This window comes from Periplaneta americana, chromosome 1, assembly GCF_040183065.1.
Source record: "Periplaneta americana isolate PAMFEO1 chromosome 1, P.americana_PAMFEO1_priV1, whole genome shotgun sequence".
In the NCBI taxonomy this organism is placed as follows: Eukaryota; Metazoa; Arthropoda; class Insecta; order Blattodea; family Blattidae; genus Periplaneta; species Periplaneta americana.
This window is the reverse complement of record NC_091117.1, coordinates 81074895-81098761: the sequence shown is the minus strand read 5'-3', so window position 1 is coordinate 81098761 and position 23867 is coordinate 81074895. Positions and strand designations below refer to the sequence as shown.

Below are 23867 nucleotides of genomic sequence, written 5' to 3'. Positions count from 1 at the left end.
GAATGAAGAGAAAAGAAAATCTACGAGCCCACGATTCAGTACCTATCAGTCTCTTCTTCGGAGCGAGAGGCACCATTCTGGAAATCTTTGTAAAGTGAAGGGAAAAATACAAGCTGAAGAGAGATCTTCAAGATGCTATTGTCACCGCCATAATAAAATTTTCTGTAGCGATATTTCGCCAGAATCTTTATGGTTTACACTCAATTTAAATTGTACTTGGTTCTATTTCTTTTCTATTATGTCTTAATCACTTTTGTTTGAAACCTGCTTATATCATTTTTCATTTTAAATTCTATTGTGAGCTATTCTATGTGGCAAGGCAAACCCAAAATATTGGGTCAGACTAATAAATTAATTGTATCATTAAAGAGATCTTCAATCTGTTGGCAACTTAATGCAAGAAAAATTTATCAGAACTTTAAAATTATATTTTTAAATACAAAATAAATGTATGTTAATCATAAAATCTACTGAAATTACAAAGATAAAGTTTACAAACGTGTGAAATAGTTTACAAGTCTAAAGTACATACAAATTTAGTAAATCAGTAGATTTTCAGTTTAAATGTGTGTGAATACAAAATTTCTTCTTCTTCTTCTGCCTGACAAGTGTTAGACCACAAGGCCTGTTACGGTCTCACATAACATTTTCACGCCATATCTTAGCAGGACGACCCACAGATCTTTGGCCATGTGGTACATAATTATAAATTGTCTTTGGGAGTCTACTATTACACATTCTTTCCAAATGATGTTTCCAATTAGACTGATATTGAACAATGTAATCTAAAACTGGTTGAGTTTTCAGTTCCTTTAAAATTCCACAATTTCTTTTCAGATCCCATTTAGTATAGCCCGCTGTTCTTCGCATGAATCGCATTTCACAAGCCGTTATTCTGCTTTTATCTGCTTTCCTCAGTGACCATGCTTCGCTGCCATAGCTGAGCATCGGTCGTGCCACAAAATGTGTTGTAGAGACGTATGCGGGTGTGTTTCTGAACCAAGGATAGTTTCATCACACTATTTATAATGCCCATAGCTCTTGTGTATTTATTCATTTTCTATGATATGTCCAATTCTTCAAATATGGAAAGATTGTAACTTAAATATGGGAAACTATTACATCTTTCTAATATTTTATTATCGAGACAAATTTTACTTTGTATTGGGTATTTCCCATAAATGCCATAATTTTTGTTTTATCTGTTGAAATTTCCATATTGTATGTGGCTGCTACTTGCTGCAAATTATATATTGACCTTTGGAGGTCGTCTTCTGAAAGTGCTAATAATACCAAATCGTCTGCAAAGAGAATTGAATCGCAAATAAAGACGACCAGTTAGATTACATGCTTCAGAAGAAAAATGTTTCAATAGATGCTATCCATGGAACAAATTATTATACTTACTTAATCCTTAAATTGGAAGAAATATGTGTCTCATGTTCCTTTTTAATAAACCGCATCGGACTGTAAAGAAAATAACTAATGCAGTGTCCACATTATAACTTATTTTGCTGTATATTATTTTGTAACTTTGCTTCAATTTATTTTCTGTAATATTTATTAAAATTATAGCATAAATTAAAATGTTGAGTCCTATAGGATACTTTGTCAATTTAAGGGTTAACATCGTGATAATTGGCATTCATTCTCACTTTAAGTATACAGTGTAATTATCCGTGGTGTAGAGACGCTAAAGATCTAATGACCCAAATTGGTACACGCCTACTGTCCTGTACCGGCGATCCTTATTTACTTACTTACTTACTGGCTTTTAAGGAACCCGAAGGTTCATTGCCGCCCTCACATAAGCCCGCCATTGGTCCCTATCCTGAGCAAGATTAATACAGTCTCTACCATCATATCCCACCTCCCTCAAATCCATTTTAATATTATCTTCCCACCTACGTCTAGGCCTCCCCAAAGGTCTTTTTCCCTCCGGGCTCCCAACTAAGACTCTATATGCATTTCTGGATTCGCCCATACGTGCTACATGTCCTGCCCATCTCAACCGTCTGGATTTTATGTTCCTAATTATATCAGGTGAAGAATACAATGCATGCAGCTCTCCGTTATGTAACTTTCTCCATTCTCCTGTAACTTCATCCCTCTTAGCCCCAAATATTTTCCAAAGCACCTTATTCTCAAATACCCTTAATCTCTGTTCTTCTCTCAAAGTGAGAGTCCAAGTTTCACAACCATACAGAACAACCGGTAATATAACTGTTTTATAAATTCTAACTTTCAGATTTTTTGACAGAAGACTAAATGACAAAAGCTTCTCAACCGAATAATAACAGACATTTCCCATATTTATTCTGCGTTTAATTTCCTCCTGAGTGTCATTTATATTTGTTACTGTTGCTCCAAGATATCTGAATTTTTCCACCTCTTCGAAAGATAAATCTCCAATTTTTATAGTTGCATTTCGTATAATATTCTGGTCACGAGACATAATCATATACTTAGTCTTTTCGGGATTTACTTCCAACCCTATCGCTTTACTTGCTTCAACTAGAATTTCCGCGATTTCCCTAATCGTTTGTGGATATTCTCCTAGCATATTCACGTCATCCGCATAGACAAGAAGCTGATGTAACCCATTCAACTCCAAACCCTGTCTATTATCCTGAACTTTCCTAATGGCATATTCTAGAGCGAAGTTAAAAAGTAAAGGTGATAGTGCATCTCCCTGCTTTAGCCTGCAGTGAATTGGAAAAGCATCAGAGAGAAACTGGCCTATACGGACTCTGCTGTAAGTTTCACTAAGACACATTTTAATTAATCGAACTAGTTTCTTGGGAATACCAAATTCAATAAGAATATTATATAAAACTTCTCTCTTAATCGAGTCATATGCCTTTTTTAAATCTATGAATAACTGATGTACTGTACCCTTATACTCTCATTTTTTCTCCAATATCTGTCGAATACAAAAAATCTGATCAATAGTCAATCTATTACGCCCAAAACACCGGCGATCCTAGATGTATCAATTTCCTTCGTCAACGCATTGGAATTGCGGTTCAGCAAGGGAATGCTACCTCTATCCTGGGATCATTTCCTAACTCTATTTCGATGGATGAGATCTTTCTCATTTAATATAAATTATGAATAGTGGAAGTAGTTCACAATTAATATCTGATTTCAGTATGCAACACAGATTTACTTTTTCATGGCTAAAGAAGAACACTTCAGACTGAGCAGTTTGTTCTATGTATGTAAGGATGTGTGAGTGTATGTGTAACTTAGAAAATTGCTCCCTCACAAAATGTTACATTGAACCTAAACATTAAATTCGTAGTGTATTCTTTGAATGAATGTAACTGTGTCTGATTGTTTTCAAAGTGAAGTACCGGTGATATTTAAATATCTATAGATAAAATTATACAGTTGTGCTTGTCCTAAGTCTCGGACAAAATGAGTTATTGCTAATGAATTCTTGAAAAATATTTCACGTACAAAAAATACATTACAAATTAATTAAATTTATATTGCAGATCACTACCATAACAACTACCACAATTGGACAATGATTAGCAATAGTGATTCAAGCGCCAAAAACCTGTTTCGAGATATTGGCCATTGAAATAAATATTTTTATCTTTTTTTAGTGCTGCCTATACTTTATACCTTTATTCATATAGTCAACATGGAATATATTATTCTGGTATTTATTCTTGTTCTTTGGGTTATTCTCGTGAATATTTATTATTACTTTTGCATTGGTTTCCCTTAAATTTATTAATTTTGAATAATGATGTTGTTGCATTTTGAATATAATTATACTTAAGTAGTTTAACATTAAAATATTGTATTTATTTTGATGTACCGAAGTACATATGATATTTCCATGCAGATATTCTGCTTTCTCAGATGATGAGAGAGAGATGGAACGGAGAAAAATTCTCTCCGGCGCCGGGATTTGAACCCGGGTTTTCAGCTCTCCGTGCTGATGCTTTAACCACTAAGCCACGCCGGATACAATCCCGACACCGTTGAGAATCGTCTCAGATTAAGCTCCATCTCTTGGGTTCCCTCTAGTGGCCGCCCTCTGCACTACGTCATAGATGTCTATGCACGCAGGACCGAAGTCCATACATGTGTAGAGGTGCACTCAGATGAGTGACTGGTTGGCCGGGGTCCGACGGTATGGGCGCCGTCTTTAAATCACAAAGTGATTTATTACGCATATCATATTTATTTTGATGTACCGAAGTACATATGATATTTCCATGCAGATATTCTGCTTTCTCAGATGATGAGAGAGAGATGGAACGGAGAAAAATTCATCTGAGAAAGCAGAATATCTGCATGGAAATATCATATGTACTTCGGTACATCAAAATAAATATGATATGCGTAATAAATCACTTTGTGATTTAAAGACGGCGCCCATACCGTCGGACCCCGGCCAACCAGTCACTCATCTGAGTGCACCTCTACACATGTATGGACTTCGGTCCTGCGTGCATAGACATCTATGACGTAGTGCAGAGGGCGGCCACTAGAGGGAACCCAAGAGATGGAGCTTAATCTGAGACGATTCTCAACGGTGTCGGGATTGTATCCGTGGTTAAAGCATCAGCACGGAGAGCTGAAAACCCGGGTTCAAATCCCGGCGCCGGAGAGAATTTTTCTCCGTTCCATCTCTCTCTCATCATCTGAGAAAGCAGAATATCTGCATGGAAATATCATATGTACTTCGGTACATCAAAATAAATATGATATGCGTAATAAATCACTTTGTGATTTAAAGACGGCGCCCATACCGTCGGACCCCGGCCAACCAGTCACTCATCTGAGTGCACCTCTACACATGTATGGACTTCGGTCCTGCGTGCATAGACATCTATGACGTAGTGCAGAGGGCGGCCACTAGAGGGAACCCAAGAGATGGAGCTTAATCTGAGACGATTCTCAACGGTGTCGGGATTGTATCCGGCGTGGCTTAGTGGTTAAAGCATCAGCACGGAGAGCTGAAAACCCGGGTTCAAATCCCGGCGCCGGAGAGAATTTTTCTCCGTTCCATCTCTCTCTCATCATCTGAGAAAGCAGAATATCTGCATGGAAATATCATATGTACTTCGGTACATCAAAATAAATATGATATGCGTAATAAATCACTTTGTGATTTAAAGACGGCGCCCATACCGTCGGACCCCGGCCAACCAGTCACTCATCTGAGTGCACCTCTACACATGTATGGACTTCGGTCCTGCGTGCATAGACATCTATGACGTAGTGCAGAGGGCGGCCACTAGAGGGAACCCAAGAGATGGAGCTTAATCTGAGACGATTCTCAACGGTGTCGGGATTGTATCCGGCGTGGCTTAGTGGTTAAAGCATCAGCACGGAGAGCTGAAAACCCGGGTTCAAATCCCGGCGCCGGAGAGAATTTTTCTCCGTTCCATCTCTCTCTCATCATTAAAATATTGATTTCCTCTGCTTTTATAAAACATTTTATGCAAGAAGTAATATAAAATTCATACTCTTACAAAAACTAGCACAAATAATACCAAAAAAAGGCTACCCGCTTTTTGATAAGAGATCAGCAGTTGAATTAATATTTCAAAGCAAACTAAAAAAATGAATTTTATGCAATAAACGCATTTTTGCTTATAAACAGCAGCAAATTTCAGATATCTCATTCTTCATTTTTTTCCGAGTTCAATTAGCCTGCCATCAACAGATTTGTGCAAATACCTCTCTCTCTCTCTTTTTTTTTCAAATTGTTGATTGGTCTAATATTTCGTAACTCCGTGCAATTATTCTACCACCACTAGGTCTATCACACTGTACAGAGTGTCCGAAGTCTTTGTACACGGAAACGCGAGCCTCTTCTTGGACTCAGCGCTCAGAAATGCAATTACCTTCTCTCGGAATGACAGCTGCGCGCTCAACGTGGGAGAGACGATTTATTCATTCATAGTGTTCTACCCAAGGGCAGGTCTTTCACTGCAAACCCAGCTTTCCCCAATATTTCCTATTTTCTGCCTCCTCTTTGACTCCCTATATGATTCATATATCTTAATGTCATTTATCATCTGAGATCTTATTCTACCCCGAACTTTTCTCCCGTTCATCATTCTTTCCCGTGCATCCTTCAGTAGGTAGTTTATTATCAGCCAGTCACAGCCTCTTTCTGATCAGTTTCAGCATCATTCTTTCTTCACCCACTTTGTCCAAAACAACTTCATTTCTTATTCTGTCTGTCCATTTCACATGTTCCATCCTTCTCAATATACACACTTCAAATGCTTCTATTCACTTCGTCGTAATGTTCATGTTTCTGCCCCATATAGTGCCACAATCCGTACAAAGCACTTCATTAGTCTCTTCCTTAGTTCTTTTTCCAAAGGTCTGCAGAATATTCTCCTATTTCTATTAAAAGCTTCTTCTCAATTGTTATCTTAATTTTGACTTCCTGCTTATAGTACACTCCAAGTATTTGAAGCTGTTCACTTGCTCTACTGCCTCCTTTAGTATTGGCAGGGTGACCTCCTTTACTTTTCTTCCAATAGCCATAGTCTTCGTCTCTTTTGCATTGATCTCCATCCCTTACTGCTCATAGTTGTCATTTAGCTCCACTAGCATATCCCTTAGTATCGTCTCTTCTTGTGCTAGCAATGCCATATCATCAGCAAATCTTAAGCATTTTATTCTTCTGCCTTCTAATGTCACTTCTCCCATGTTCTGAAAACTGTTCTTCACTAAATCCTCTAAGTAGATGTTGAACGGAGTTAGTGATAAAGGGCATCCTTGACGTTGCTTATAAAGATTACTGAATAGTCTTCTCTCTTTCCAATCCACACCAATTTTCTTTAGGATTCCCATCAGTATATTCCAATCCACTCTGGCAAAAGCCTTTTCTAGGTCCACAAATATTACATACACTTCTTTATTCTTGTCTAGGTATCTTTCGCCGATTGTTCGTAGCAGTCCAATTGCATCTCTCGTGCCTTTTCCCTTCCTGAAGCCAAACTGCTCTTCTTCCAACTGTTGTTCCATCTTAGAATATAATCGTCGATTCAGTATTCGCAGGAGAATCTTCGCCGAGTGTGATATCAGGCTGATAAGAGACGGTTAATGGATAAAAAAAACACTCCGCACCCTAAAAACAAATGAAATGACATAGGCCTACTTATTTTCCAAGAATATGTTCTTGATTCTTAACGCTAATTTCATGAGAGAAAATCATACTTGGGATCGCAAAGTTTCAGTAAAATAAAATGGTCATCGGGAAACGAAATGAAGGGAGTGATCTTTCACTGTTATTGTACGGGTAAATTTGTTTTCCATTGTCTTGGCCACCGTGGAAAAGACAAAGATTTTGTCGTCAAACAAAACTGGATTACAAGACTTCCAAATTCTCCTTGAATTTCGTTGTAATTAGCATGAATTTTCAATTTAGATATAAATATGTATATTACCACTATCAACACAATCATCAGTACAACCACTATCACCACAATTACAATCAAAACCACAACTATATACTTTAGAGTGTCGGAAAAGTCATAAAGCACTGAGTGCTGTGATTCCTTTTCGACTATACTAAGCGTTCGAAAATAACCTTCTCTCGGAATTATAGCAGCACGCGCGAAAAAATATTAACATATAACAAAACACTGCCATGTGACGTATCAATTTCATTTAATTCAAATTCAATTCAGAATTTCTGTATTATAACATTACTATAATTACTGCGTTCAACGCAATGGCTTTTCTGATACTTTTTACTTAGAAACTAATGAAACGATTTACTGCTGAATACTTCTCTTCAAATTCAGCAGTAAGTTAAAGGATTTGATGGTGATTTTATTAATTATGAGTACATCGCTGTGGAGTAATAGCACGTCTGATAGTGGAACGAGTAGGAATTATATTTATATTATAATTATAGTTACATTGCTGGAAACTGGGTTTCGACGTTAAGTAGTAATAATATATTATAAAGACTGTACAACAAATTTAAACTTTTTGTCGCTCAAAGAAATGAAAATATGCGAATTTAGGCAATTTGAATATCCTGATTTTCAATCTGAAGTCCGTTTTTCTCTATCACCTAACAGTTTTTTGTGAGGATGTGCTCAATTTTTCGCATAATTTCGAGTATCATTGTGTATTCCTACTTCGTTTTTAGGGAAATTTTGCAATAATGTTGCTTAAATCACTCCATCCATCTTAACCAAATCATACATTATCTAAAATAACCATAAGTTATATATTCTTCTTCTTCTTCTTCTTCTTCTTCTTCTTCTTCTTCTTCTTCAACTTCAGGTTATAGGCCTCAAGGCCTGTTCCGACTTCAAAGGATGATGTCCTCTAACCAGCGGGTTCTAGGTCCTCCAACGCTTCTCCTACCAATAGGTTTGTAACTGAGAAGGATTTTAGGAAGTCTATAATATTCCATACGTTGGATGTGTTCGTACCAGTTTTGTTTTTGTGCTTGTACCCGCTCATAAATATTATATATCTGTAATCTATTGCGCATATCTTCACTTTTTTGTTTATCTAGTAATGTGAGGCCTGCAGCACTTCGAAGAAATTTAATTTCGCTGCTTTCTAATTTTCTCTTGTTATTTCTCTTTAGTGTCCAATTTTCGCAGCCATAGGTGAGTAATGGGACTGCAAGTGTTTTATAAAATTTTAGTTGTGTTTCAGGTAACGTTTTATTTTTTAGTGTCCTTATAATTGTTCCACACATTCTTTTAAATCTATTTATTTTTATATCCACATCTTGTTCTTTTAAGTATGTAATAGTGCAGCCTAACTATTTTTCTACTAATGATAAATTCTATTTTATATAACAAAGTGTGGAGTAACGGTCGGCGAGTCTGGCCGCGAAACCAGGTGGCCCGGGTTCGAATCCCAGTCGGGGCAAGTTACCTGGTTGAGTTTTTTTTCCGGAGTTTTCCCTCAATTCAATACGAGCAAATGCTGGGTAACTTTCGGTGCTGGTCCCCGGACTCATTTCACCGGCATTATCACCTTCATAACCTAGATGTTGATACAGCGTCGTAAAATAACCCAATAAAAAGAATATTATAACAAAGTAAGCAAAGATATTGAACATTTTTTTTTCCTTTTCAAAACTTCTTCCTGGATGACTTACAGCGATAAGATGGCTCCGAAATATCGCCCTTCGATTTCTAATATGTCCTGATGAAACCATTTCCTATGCTCGTCGCTGACGTCACCAAAGCAGGAGTTCGGTGCCCAATATTTATCCTTATCTCCAAATCTGCTATAGTTCCCCAAATATAAGTTGTAAGCCTTCAGAAGTAGAGATATGATAATATCGCGCTGAGATTTTGTATTATTCTCTCCATATACATAACAGAATAAATTAGGGGAATTCTTACAGCGGCGAGACATTGAAAAATATAGAACTTTCTATATATCTTCTATCAGATGGCAGATATTTTTAGCGTGATATCTTAATTGTTACACATCACTGTATGAAACGCCATTCCGCTATCACAATGATTTACTCAAAATGTATGCACATCTGCACGTAAAGAGGTATATTACAAGATACTTACTACCTCATATTATTTACAACAGACACCAGCAACGTATACCTAAACATTCCTAGAGGTTTAACGGCCCCTAAGAGTAATAAACCGCGAGAAAGAAAGAGATTACCAGATTCAGAGAATATAGCGCCGGTCGCCCCCGACAGGAACAAACACTTCCGCTATAGGGTGTGATAGCAATATCTCAACTTTGTTGCAAAAATCATTACAATTTTCATATTCTGTGTAATTAATCTACTTGATATTAATTGTACAAATTTGTATAGCTTAATGAAAGTATGCTTGTAAATTGAATTAATCTGCTTACTTTGTGTTGTATATGTTTGTATAGTTTTGGCTGATAAATTGTATACGCTTTATATTGAATAGTAATCTGTATAGCTCTATTGATGAATTGTTTGTGTTTGTAATTTGAAGTAGTTTGCATGATATGCATTATCAATTTATGTATGTCACAACTGATTGAATTGTTTATGCCTTAAATTGAATTAACTTAACTTGTTTTGTGTTATATATATAGCTCAACTGATAAATAATCGTTTGCGTTTGTAAATTTAACAATCTGATTGGCTATGTACGGTATATTTTTAGTAGAGCCATCGATGTAGCTAAGTCGGCAGACTCGCTGGGATGCTAATCCGGAGCTGCGTTCGGGCTTGGGTTGGATCCCCCTTTGGTCTCATTGAATGGTTTCTTCCGAGGTTTTCCCCAGCCGTGGGACTGAAGCCGGATGGTCTATGGCGAGTCCTCGGCATCACTTCATTTCACCCCTTTGGTCTGATTACCTGGTTGGGTTTTCCGAGGTTTTCCCCAACCACACGGCAAATGCCGGGTAATCTTTTGGCGAATCCTCGGGCCTAACCTCATCTCACTACATCTCGCCAAAATATTGTAAAAAAATTGTAGAAAATTGTAAAAACTGTAAAAATTTGAAAAATATAACTGTTATATTGTAAAATTTTCACTTGTTCCACATCTTAAAGCTTCATAGCGCATGTAAGATCTATGCAATATAATATATGAAATGAAATGAAATCCGAAAATATCTTAATTGATGTATGAGTATTTCATGCCTGTGAGGAAATCAGTGTTGTACAATGTAATGGGCCTACTATTGCATACTTTTTTACTTGATTATTTAACGACGTTTTATCAACTACGAGGTTATTTAGCGTCGATAGGATTGGTGATAGCGAGATGACATTTGGCGAGATGAGGCCGAGGATTCGCCATAGATTACCTGACATTTGCCTTATGGTTGGGTAAACCTCGGGAGAAAAACCCAACCAGGTAATCAGCCCAAACGGGAATCGAACCCGCGCCCGAACGCAACTCCGGATCGTCAGGCAAGCGCCTTAGCCGACTGAGTTACGCAGGTGGCTGTTTACTTTTTATGATTCCCTATAACTTGGGTAATTAAATTACGCAACCGAGAAGCTATGCACGAAAAGAATTAATTAAAAAAAGTTAAGAACTCATTTCATCCTTTCTCGGATATTGTAAATGGAAATGAAGCACAGAAGGCTACACCAATTTAAGTGACGTTAATGTATAAAAATATGGAAAAGGATATATAAACGTCTAACAAGCGCCCTATAATGTGGTTATGAATGTCTAATCAGGATGGAAATAGAGCACACAATGGGAAGTTAAGTGTTTGTGGGGCGTGAAAGGAAGATAATTTCAAGCAAATGGCATTAAGGGACATTACAATAAATTTTCAGTGAAGCACAAAATGCATGCATGCTGTTGAAATTGAAGACGTAAAATAACAGCCTGTTCCCCATTAGAACCTGGCCGACGTAATAGTATTTTCTCCACTGACATTTCAAGACAGTTGAGATATAAACGTCACACAATGGGTTCAGTTAGTGTTATTGGAACAATGCTGCTTGATATCAGACAGAGTTTTGAAAGGATAAAGAGAAAATGAAGGGAAATTGCACTGTCTATCTTAGAGATCTAGTGCTGATAAATTTTAAAACTAAAACTAGCCATTCAAGCTAATTTCCACGAGTCTCGTCACATTCCCATCTCATCCTGCTCTTCACTTTTGTCTTCGTTTATTGGCTCTCATTATTTTATTTTAATACCCTGCGTTTCATAAGCCCAATCTGATTCCTTTGTCGTGGTAATCTTGAAATCTCTCCAAGTCTTCAGACTTTTATAATGAACTCTAGTATTAGTTAATTAATTTACTTATTTACTTGTTAGCTTGCTTGCTCGTTCGTTCCTTCGTTCATCTGTCCATCCGTTCATTCATTCATTCATTCATTCATTCATTCATTCATTCGTACAATACATCACTATTTAATTATTTACTTATTAATTAATTAATTATTTTACTTATTTACTTAATTGTTTACTTATTTATTTACTTATTTACTTATATACTTATTTATTTGTTTATTTATCTATTTATTTATTTATGGATGGACGGACGGGCGGACAGGCGGACTCATTCGTTTATCATTCATCTCCTGTGTCCATTCCAATTTATTTCGAACAATAATCTCTAAATCTTTCTGGTTTGGATATGAGACACACTTTTCGTGAAACCTGTATTTTTCATTCATTCATTCATTTAATTATCCATGCATCTGTTCATTAATTCAGTCGTCCATGAGTCCATTCGAATTTTCTTTGAGTAATAATCTCTAAATCTTTCAGAGTTAGATGCGAGACACGCTTTTCTTGTGAGTCTTAAATTTGGTATTCATTAATCAACTTATCCATTTATTCATTCATCCACTTATCCATTTATTCATTAATTACTCAATTAATTAATTCATTCATCCACTTACCCATTCATTCATTCACTTGTTCATACGTTCACTCATCCATGTATTCATTCACTCATCCATACATTCGCTTATTTATCCTTTCATTCATTCGTCTCGTGAATCAGTTCGGATTTTCTTCAAGTAGTATTCTCTAAATCGTTCAGAGTTAGATGAGAGGCAGGCTTTTAGTGTTATTCATTCATTCATTCATTCATTTATTCATTCATTCATTCCTTCGAACAATTATCAATTCATTCATTGTTCAACCACCCACTTATCCTTTTATTTATTTATTTATTTATTCATCAATTATTTATCCATTCATTAACCCATTTATCTATCCATCCGACATTCATATGGTGACCAGATTCACATCGATAAAAAAAAGAGGACACAAAGCTTCAAAAAGGAGGACATTGTTCGAAAAAAGAGGACAGAAAATATGTACTTAGGTTTAAGCTTAGGCCTATATTATACTTTAATTTACATCAATATCCATTAATTTTACAAAATATTTACAGTGCAGATTTAGGCTTATATCGTATTTAAAAGTATATTAATATCTATTTTATTACAAAATAATTATGATAAAACTTAATAATATAATAAATTTACAGTTAGCTACATATGAAACTCAAGGGAACTATAACTATTAAAGAGGGCAGAAAATATCTATTTAGATTTAAATTCGCACCTCAATCTCTCGATTTATGTACTAGCTACCTGTAAACAACGACCACAACAAAGAGGAGCAAAGAGATTTATGATCATTGGCAAGGAGTATATTTCGTCGATTCTGCTGCCATGTACAAGCAAATTAATTGAAAAGGGAGTAAAATCAGATAATTTCAAAATATCAGGCATACATAAAGTTACGAAAACGAGGACATCTCTTGATTTTTAAAAAGTCCGCCCAGACCTTGGACAAAGGCTTAAAAAGGAGGACATATCCTGACAAAAGAGGACGTCTGGTCTCCCTAATCATTCATCTAATGAGTCTGTTCGGATTTTCTTCCAGTAGTAATCTCTAACTCGTTAAGAATTAGATAAGAGACAAGCATTTTGTAAGCCCTTATATTTTTATTGATTATTCCATCCATCCATTCAATCTAATATATGGTATGACTGCATTTATATATTTGGCATCTTCAATTGCTGAAAGTAATTAAAGATGCCTGCCTGTCTTCCTTTAGATAAAAACTTCACTCGAATATATACTAATTATTACAAATTGACCATAATTTCCTATTCAACTAAAATAAGTAATTCTCCTTTATAAATCCTTTTGTTTGCAGGAGCAAACGTCCAACTCGCGTTCGTAGAACATTACACTTTTTGCAGAGGACATTTTCTTATTAGTAGAAATAAATATAAGTGATAGTTCTCTGTGTCTCAGATTTAGTGTAACATGAAATCTGCCTGAAGTTTAGCGAGTTACTCAACTTTCTCCAGAGTGATATGGATTGCCAGAAGCATTACTGCATACGGATTGTATTACACGCTGTCATTTTCGTTGACAGTAACAGACAGGAAGAGCTCCTTCATACTACCGGTATCTCCAGAGCTGAAAGATATCCTAGATAAATCTCTGTGTAATCTCTTCTTGTGAATTTATCTACAAACTATAGCTGTAAGACGAAGCTTTCTTAGTCGTTTTATTTCTGTCTTTAGCTTCCATAATTTAGGTAAAGATTAATTTTTCGTCCTATAGAATATATCTATTATGGTAACAATGATTATTGGAGGACAAAAATTCGCTCCGGCGCTGGGATTAAACCCGGGTCCTTGGTTCCACGTACAGGTACCAAGTGCCCAAACCACTGAACTACGACTAAGTTCAATCCACAGCACCGGATCGAATCCCTCTCCTCCAGTGTTTTTCCCTTTTGTGGCCTGACTCCAAGTTCGACATATAGGCTATGTTGACATATATTGTCAACTGCCATTATTGTTACCATAACAGATATATTCTGTAGGACCAAAAATTAATCTTTATGTAGATTCTTCGCCCAACAGTGCATATTATTGTGGAATCCCGGTCACCAAGTCACTCAATTGAGCGCGCTTCTAATATAATGCCAGTTGACTTCATTGTTTTCATAATTTAGGCTATACTTTCTTTAAGAAGTCATTAAATTTGTTTTCACTTTCAGTTCATTTATTGTAGTTCGTAGATCTTAAATCACTTTTGTAGCTTTCAGATATGGAATAAGTAAAGAATTGCATAATCCTTATGGGCCTATTAGACATATTGAGGAAGTTAATTTTAATTTATTAGCATATACAATTCATCACTGCACTCATTTTATTCTTCACCTGACATAATTAAGAACATTAAATCCAGACGTTTAAAACAGGCAGGACATGTAGCACGTATGGACGAATCCAGAAATACATATAGGGTGTCAGTTGGGAGGCAGGAGGGAAAAGACCTCTGGGAAGGCCAAGATGTAGATGGAAGGATAATATTGAAATGGATTTGAGGAAGGTGGGATATGATGGTAGAGACTGGATTAAACTTGCTCAGGATAGGGACCAATGGCGGGCTTATGTGAGAGCGGCAATGAACCTCCGGGTTCTCTAAAAAACGTAAGTAAGTAAGAGAACAATTCATCAGCTGAGCAGGAGATATGAGAAAGGAAAGATTTTGTTAATAATGTTCTAAACGTCCAACAGTTCTGTTATTTTAATATTGCAAATATTGTTCCAGTCCACTATATAACAGCGTCACCTATCATTTAGTTGGGAAAAAATTTTAGTTGCTAGATATAAAAATCGTAAGCATTTTAAATAAAGTGGAGTATTTTTTTCATTGTATTTGGGAGGCGTGCACACATGCACATCTAACAGAGATATTACGTTTAGCATCGCCCTAGGCGCATTACACCGGCTGAATTCATTGTTTCGCTACTGATTCAGGTTTCAAACAGGCAACCCCACTCCTCCCTAGACTAGCCCCTTCAGTGAATCTATAACCGGTGTTCGGGGAATGCTATGAAATGATAACGGAATGGAAATCGAACGGAATGATGTAGATGCCTAGCATGAGGAACTCAGAGAACTAAGAGATAAATCCATACTCCGACCACGTCCTCCACTTGCATCACTATGAAATTTTCAATAAAATCCCATGCCTCACCGAACTCAAACCCGGTTCCCCTGCGTGACAGACCGAAGTTCACCCTAAGGTTGAAGATATAGTGATGCGCATATACACGCTGAACCGTCAGTAATGTCGATAATTTTAGAGGGTTATTCCTTGAGATATTAAAAAAAAATGTTTCATGCAAGTTTGCTTGCTTCTACTTCCTTTTCGAGAAAAAAAAAATTAAACACTTCATAGCGTATTTTGGGAAAGTTATTGAATTAATTTTCGATATGCACTGTCAATTTAAGAGAGTAGTGTATTATGATAATAATGATTGGAGGAAGTTTAGTTTTATCCTTTAAACGTACAGAAATCTGAACCGAGCAAATGTAAGTTTTCCTTCTGGAAAAGAATTTTAAAACGTGATGCACTGTGACAACGCTGTAAAGATTATTGCCTGGAGAGAACCAGCTCGCGTAATTGGATGTGGGTGAGACAACGAGAAATGTAAACATAACACACGCAACTGAAGTGTGTTATCCCAAAACTCACTCAGTCCATTTTACCATTTTTATAATTTATAAATTTATACAGAGTGATTCACGAGGAAAGGTAAAAAATTTAGGATGTGAATTCTTAAGTCATTCTGAGTCCAAAAGTTCCTATGAATATGGGTCCGTTTTCGAACGCTTACGGAGATATGGCTCTTTGATTTCACAAAAACTTCTGCGATTACATTGTACTAATTCGCACTTAGAGACAGATAATGGACAAATTTGAAGTTTATAGTCACATATGCATACACACCTAATGTTCTAAGTCGGGGTCGATGTTTTCGCCCATTTTCAAAGGTACCTCCTTCTACTTCAATGCACTGTTGCACTCGGGCGTGAATCGCGCTCATCGCTCGGGAGAGTTACACGTTGTTCTTTATGCCGCATCCAAAATACGGCCGATTAGCGCCTTTCTCGTTTCCCCGTTCCTTTGCTATACCGAGTCTTTCATCCAACCCCACAGGCAGTAAATACTCTTCGATATGGTACCCTTCTGTTCGGAAAACGTCGTTCATATTCAGCAACGGCACGTAAGGAACTTCCATCGCACAAACTATAAACATACACAATATCGGCGTATTCTGTAGTCGAAAATTTATAAGGCGTCTTGAAAAACACAACTTAACACTTCCGATAACTGTACCTGTATAACTACTGTAGTATAGGTAGCCGACTGAACTGCTGTGAACTGATAAGTGATAGTGTATTTGTGTTATGTGCTGGTTCTGTGTCATTACATAAGACGGGGGGGGGCGATTGCACATTTGTAATGCCCCACAACCCGGTTTGTGAGGTGAATGAACTTCTCTTATCTACATCGCTGACAATGCTGATTCCAATGTTACGCAATTCATTGCGATCTGTGACCTTGTCTCACGTCTCACGTCAGCAGCATATGGTAATGTCTGATTCACATTGGGGCGAGACGTTTTACCAAAAAAAAAAAAAAATACATCTAGCTCCTCCATCGTTCGAAAACGGACCTATGTTCATATGAACTTTTTCACTTAAAATTGCCTAAGACATCGTATCCTAAATTTTTTATCTTTCCTCGTGAATCAACCTGTATATGTTTATGTTTGAGATCTCTATCATTAGTCGACCTGATTGGCGAGTTGGTATAGCGCTGGCCTTCTATGCCCAATGTTGCGGGTTCGATCCCGGGTCAGGTCGATGGCATTTAAGTGTGCTTAAGTGCGACAGGCTCATGTCAGTAGATTTACTGGCATGTAAAAGAACTCCTGCGGGACAAAATTCCGGCACATCCGGCGACGCTGATATAACCTCTGCAGTTGCGAGCGTCGTTAAATAAGACATAACATTTTCTCTATCATTATATTTTTAATTGGTTTTCTTCCTAAACAACGCTCATCCTCGTCTAAAAGTTTGTGTTATTCAAAACTCGCTCAGTCCGTACACCAGTGGATTAAAAAAACTAGCCCAATTCTTTCATAAAAGTGGACTTAACTCGTATTGGGATCATACACTTTAATTTCTTTTAAGACAGCTCGAGAAATTTGAATTCTTCTATGTAAGTTTATCGGTTACTATTTTCAAAATTAAATTGGAAAGAAACTATTTCTAATTGGCTGAAGAAAATGATTGTAATAAGACAAACGGAGATTTTATGAATCATTAATTACAATTCTACAACGTAAAATAAGCTTTTCTTGTTGCCTATGTTCACCGAATATTTAATTAAATTGAATTAGAAGAGTTTAAAAATAACATATTTAATTTTGTTCCTATAAACTAAAATAAGCATATCGTATTCTTAATTTTTCCTTGGATATTTAAATGTTTTAAATTCCAACAATGTGGCCTCAGTAATCTCCATATTTCAATCCGGCCCACTTTTGGTTGTGGGGTTACCTCAAAGAACGAGTTTTCCTGACGCGTCCAACAACCCTACTGCAACTGAAAGATGCCATCTCGCAAGAAATTGCCAATATTCCAAGATATTATCAGCAAAATGCTGTGCATGGTGTCGCAGATAGAATGCTGTACGTTGATCAAGAGAACGGCGGACATCTTCCCAGTGTTTTGTAAACCCCGCTGCTTATCCAATACTGTGATGTTTTTGTTTTTCCCTATCTCAAATATTGTAATATTTATAGCTGTTTAATGTTTGAACTGACTTTTGAAATACCCTATATATGGCACCATTTAAGTTCTTTGGTGTTCATGAGTAACAGCCATAACAATTTCACGGTTTCATAAAAAAAAATTGCTGTCTGTTTCATCACACTCTGTACCTTTAAATTTATAGTGCTGTCATGTTGAATGCACACATGAAACTCTTTCACAAATTGCTGGACAGCGTGTCCACAATATAACTTGGGTAGGAATGTTATGGAGAATTTTTATATCCCTCTATTATGAAGAGTTACGTGAAGTTTTTTCTTCCCATATATTACGTGCAGTATTTTTATTAAAAATTCAACTTCAGAATCCAATCTACTAGGCATAATATTATTTCGTTAAAATGCATTAGATAGCGTCGTCTAAAATATTACTTTATAAATCGTCTTTATACAGGGACATAACTTTATTTTTACCAACAGTTTTAACATTATCCTGGCTATACTCGGAAACACTGTTACCCCCTTCCATTACAGGAGTTTGGTGTTACTAGTGCAATATGCAAACAAATCATTTTACTAGCTATAGGAGGAGAGAAAAGTAATGTATCCATTTATGTTACAGGGAAATACGATATTACGATTTTCAGTTTGATCATTACTTTTACGGTATTTTATCAAAATACGGTAGAGTAGTAACATTTTTTCACAAACTCAACTCTTCAGGCGGTTTTATTCATTATATATTGGCTACTTTAATCAGCATATTACCGTACTTTCGGTAATTCTAATCTTCACTTCTGCTCAGTCCACATAAATAAAGTTATTAGTTATGCTACACACCGTACCTGTGCGAAATAAGCAGGGGAGGGTATTTACGGAGATCGCGAAAATCACGACATAATAGATATAAAATAGATTTTTACTAATCTTTACGAATTAAGTGATTCTGAGTAATAATATGCGGACAAACCAATCACGACAAATCGAGAAATAGAGTTCTAATAGCGAAATATGAACATATTCGCGAATTATTATTATTGTGTCGTTTTATAGCGAATTTCATATTCTGAGTTCCTTTTTCGGACATTTTTTCATTTGAATTTGTTGCACATTCAAGTAGGCTACATTACATGGTATTCCAGGTGTTCTGATTACATTAGTGAACTCAAAAAACGGATAATTCAACATTTCACTAATAATTTGAAAGTATTAATTTCAGGGCTGCAAGTTTTTTTTTTTTTTTTCGTTTTTAATGAATGTGTGTTAAATACAGTCTCAATCCAACAAATATTGTGTATTGGCCATACCGCACCTTTACCAGAACCCAATGAACCTTTAATGTTAATTATTTGGAAAGTAATATTCATACTGATTTAATACTCCAATTTCAAAATAATTGTATTTTCCAAAATTTCCATTAATATCCAACAAGAGTACAAATCAATCTCCAACAATCTCCGCCAACACTAATATTAAAAAACACAAATCATAAAATTAATCTCCATAAATATCTGCCCCTGACAATAAGCTTCAATAATATAGGCTCTTCCTTCTATGGCAAACGCAACCATATTTCTGAAACACACTATAGTCTGTATTGTTTGCTTCACTGTTAGCAGACTTCGAATGCAACAGCGGCCGTAAGTTTGTGTGGCTGACGGGAGCAAGAGCATTAGTGAAAGGAGTGGGAGTCAAATACATTCAGAAGCACAGGTAGGGGAGACTGTTGTACCTTTAAACACTTTTCACATTTTATTTTTTTTTTAATTTTGGGAAATGAAACATTATAAGTGAAAAATGCTTGAAATAATTATTGAAGATTCCTTTACAACTTCGTGTATATATTTTCCTGTTTTACAGATCTATTAAAGATGGAAAAAATAAAATGAAGGGATATGTAATGTGTTCAAAGGTACAACAGGATCATGTACCTCGCAACATACCCTCTTGTAAGTTGGAACACATGGAATATAGGTGGGAATATAGCTGTAAAAATTGACAATTATATTTAAAATGTATTTTCAATCATAAACCAGAACAGGCTTTTCTGATTTAGATTTTATTTCCTGGAGAAACAATAACTGCTTCAACAGCTTTCTTCAAGACATCCGGATCAATTGGGGACCTCTTTAATTCCAGACTTACTTCGTGACATGATCTTAAAGTAAAACAAAAACAAAAACCGATAGTATCGTGTAATTTGGAACATGTTCCATGGTGCAAGATGTCTTGTGTTCAAAGGTACAAGAGGGTGCACGTTTAAACAAATATGGCTCCGAAAACTAGAGAGTCAAATAAATCATGGAAATTAAAATATGTTATTACTCACTAGATGATAGGGAAGACACCGTACTTGAAAGATATTAACAAATGCAATCTGGTTTTGTGTTAGAAAAGATACATCAATGAACGAAATGTTTACTTTTGGTACTAAAAAAATTTATTTTGTCCACGGAACTCACACTTTGCAATAAATCAAACTGAAACTACGACCAGAGCTACTTAGCGGCTTTCTCTACAATTTACTTCATTTTGAGTCCTCTAGGTAGCAGCAAAAATTAAAAAACAAAAAATGTTCAAAGGTACACTATGCTAAATGTACAACAGTCTCCCCTACAATACAAATGCAAGTAAAAATAAAGTGATGTCCCGGTATAAGCATTGATTGTCATACGAGGAATGTGAACCTACTGAATCTTAAAAAAAAAATAGACAAATATATATATATATATATATATATATATATATATATATATATATATATATAAACGCGTTAATTAGCAGATGGAATATTATATGAAGACTGCGCGACAAGGATGAATAAGCAAGCATTCGAGCGCATGATGTTCCTTGTGCTTTTCTTGCGCGGAGGAAAGAGCGGCAACCTAGGAGCTGTCCCCTACTCTACTACCTTCCTACTCCTGTAGTAACTTGCAGCGAAGAGCAAAGAGTTTGCAATGCATTAGTACTTTGTTATGATGTAGTCATAGGGTCTAGGTTATTTAATGCATACAATTTACGAAAGGCTATTAATTAACTTAATAACTATTAGAGTGATATAATGTATAAGATAAGGGAATGAATGATCGGGTTAAAGAAGAAAACCAAATAAATTGTTATAATATAACCTAATAGCTGTTTAAATCAAGCCTTTAATGAGCATAAATTCTTAAGGAAAAATATTAATATGTAATAGGTGTTTTGATACAATTAATGCATAATTTAATAAAGAGACACTAGGTACAGTCATAGAAAATAAATTCACATAAAAAACAGAAGTTCATTAATTGTTGAAATTATAGATTTACTTCCTCTTATGAGGGACTCTTCTGAAATATTCCTTTGTAGCAGCTAAATTGCATCATAGGAAGTATTCTTATAAGGTAAGGGTGTTAAAATCCAACGACATGGATGAAATACCAGTGTGTTTCAAAGCATTCATTTCCTTGCATGGGATCTCTTACAAGCGCGTTCAGTTACTACAGAACTCTCTCAAGTCTACAGTTATGCCACCTAAAGATCAACGAGGCAAACATCATAATCATCACAAAAAAAGCTCTGATGATGTCTTCGAAAGTGTGCTCAACCACATTAAATCATTCAAGGGACGGAAAAGCCATTATGGTCAATCAAAAAGTGATCGAATATATTATCTTCCCGACAATCTCAACATAAAAAAATTATGTAATGTATATTTCACAAGGTCATTCCGATGTGTCTTATGAATAATAAAGAAAGATTTTCAACGCCAGATTTAATATATCATTTGAATATCCACGCCGTGACATTTGCAGTACATGTGACAAGTTTCAGGCTGATCTCAAAGTTTATGAAAATAAACTTTCTGATAACATTGTGTCTTTTCTTCCTTTGCGTGAACGTATAAGGGAGAGTCAGGTAGTATCGGACATCGGGTAATATCGGACAGTGCGTGTCTTTCATCTACCACCATATGGTAGTACCTGAATGATATGGTTACGTTTCTCTACGCGACATCACAGAAACGTAACCATGTCATCAGATACTATCATCGTGTGGTAGATGAAAGAAACTCACTGTCCGATATTACCCGATGTCCGATACTACCCGACTCTGCCCTACTACACACTCGTATACTAGTATAATGACACTGTATTCGCTTTGTTTCTGTGTTTACGTACCAGCTAGGTCCGGTCTGTCTTCTAAGGTTCAGACAACAATGGCATATGGCGCTGAATGTTCCGGCAACTCTATTCATCCTTTATGCCGTGTACAGTTCATATATTATATATAATACGTAAACTTCAAGGCACGGTTGTATAAACTTCACTAACTGAAGTTCACTTCTTTTGTTCGAAGATTAGGCAATGAAATGAATTCTGACTCCATTTATGTTGAACTCGTATGACATTGATATTACTTACTTACTTATTGGCTTTTAAGGAACCCGGAGGTTCATTGCCGCCCTCACATAAGCCCGCCATTGATCCCTATCCTGAGTAAGATTAATCCAGTCTCTACCATCATGTCCCACCTCCCTCAAATCCATTTTGATATTATCTTCCCATCTACGCCTCGGCCTCCCCAAAGGTCTTTTTCCCGCCGGCCTCCCAACTAACATTCTATATGCATTTCTGGATTCGCCAATACGTGCTACATGCCCTGCCCATCTCAAGCGTCTGGATTTAATACTCCTAATTATGTCAGGTGAAGAATACAATGCGTGCAGCTCTGCGTTGTGTAACTTTCTCCATTCCCCTGTAACTTCATCCCTCTTAGACCCAAATATTTTCCTAAGAACCTTATTCTTAAACACCCTTAACCTATGTTCCTCTCTCAGAGTGAGAGTCCAAGTTTCACAACCATATAGAACAACCGGTAATATAACTGTTCTATAAATTCTAACTTTCAGATTTTTTGACAGAAGACTAGATGACAAAAGCTTCTCAACCGAATAATAACACGCATTTCCCATATTTATTCTGCGTTTAATTTCCTCCTGAGTGTCATTTATAGTTGTTACTGTTGCTCCAAGATGTTTTAATTTTTCCACCTCTTCGAAGGATAAATCTCCAATTTTTATATTTCCATTTCGTACAATGTTCTGGTCACGAGACATAATCATATACTTAGTCTTTTCGGGATTTACTTCCAACCCTATCGCTTTACTTGCTTCAAGTAGAATTTCCGTGTTTTCCCTAATCGTTTGTGGATTTTCTCCTAACATATTCACGTCATCCGCATAGACAAGAAGCTGATGTAACCAGTTCAATTCCAAACCCTCTGTGTTATCCTGAACTTTCCTAATGGCATATTCTAGATCGAAGTTAAAAAGTAGAGGTGACAATGCATCTCCCTGCTTTAGCCCGCAGTGGATTGGAAAAGCATCAGATAGAAACTGACCTATACGGACTCTGCTGTATGTTTCACTAAGACACATTTTAATTAATCGAACTAGTTTCTTGGGAATACCAAATTCAATAAGAATATCATATAAAACTTCTCTCTTAACCGAGTCATACGCCTTTTTTTAAATCTATGAATTAGTGATGTACTGTACCCTTATACTCCCATTTTTTCTCCAATATCTGTCGAATACAAAAAATCTGATCAATAGTCGATCTATTACGCCTAAAACCACACTGATGATCCCCAATAATTTCATCTACATATGGAGTTAATCTTCTCGAAAGGATATTTGACAAAATTTTATACGACGTCTACAGAAGTGATATTCCTCGAAAGTTACTACAGTTAGTCTTGTCCCCCTTCTTAAAAATAGGTACGATTATGGACATTGATATTACTCTATATTATATGAACTTGCTTAGTGCTGA

The 23867-nt window shown here is 36.1% G+C and overlaps 3 non-coding genes across 3 annotated transcripts; 2 read left to right on the top strand and 1 right to left on the bottom strand.

Annotated features, from left to right (window-relative positions):
* Nucleotides 1-3910: 3910 nt before the first annotated feature.
* Nucleotides 3911-3982, bottom strand: TRNAS-GGA (transfer RNA serine (anticodon GGA)). Its single transcript has one exon. It is a non-coding gene; the product is annotated as a tRNA-Ser (tRNA).
* A 958-nt stretch (nucleotides 3983-4940) lies between these two features.
* On the top strand, nucleotides 4941-5012 carry TRNAS-GGA (transfer RNA serine (anticodon GGA)). The gene has a single exon. It is a non-coding gene; the product is annotated as a tRNA-Ser (tRNA).
* A 310-nt stretch (nucleotides 5013-5322) lies between these two features.
* TRNAS-GGA (transfer RNA serine (anticodon GGA)) lies at nucleotides 5323-5394 on the top strand. Its single transcript has one exon. It is a non-coding gene; the product is annotated as a tRNA-Ser (tRNA).
* The last annotated feature ends 18473 nt before the right edge of the window (nucleotides 5395-23867 follow it).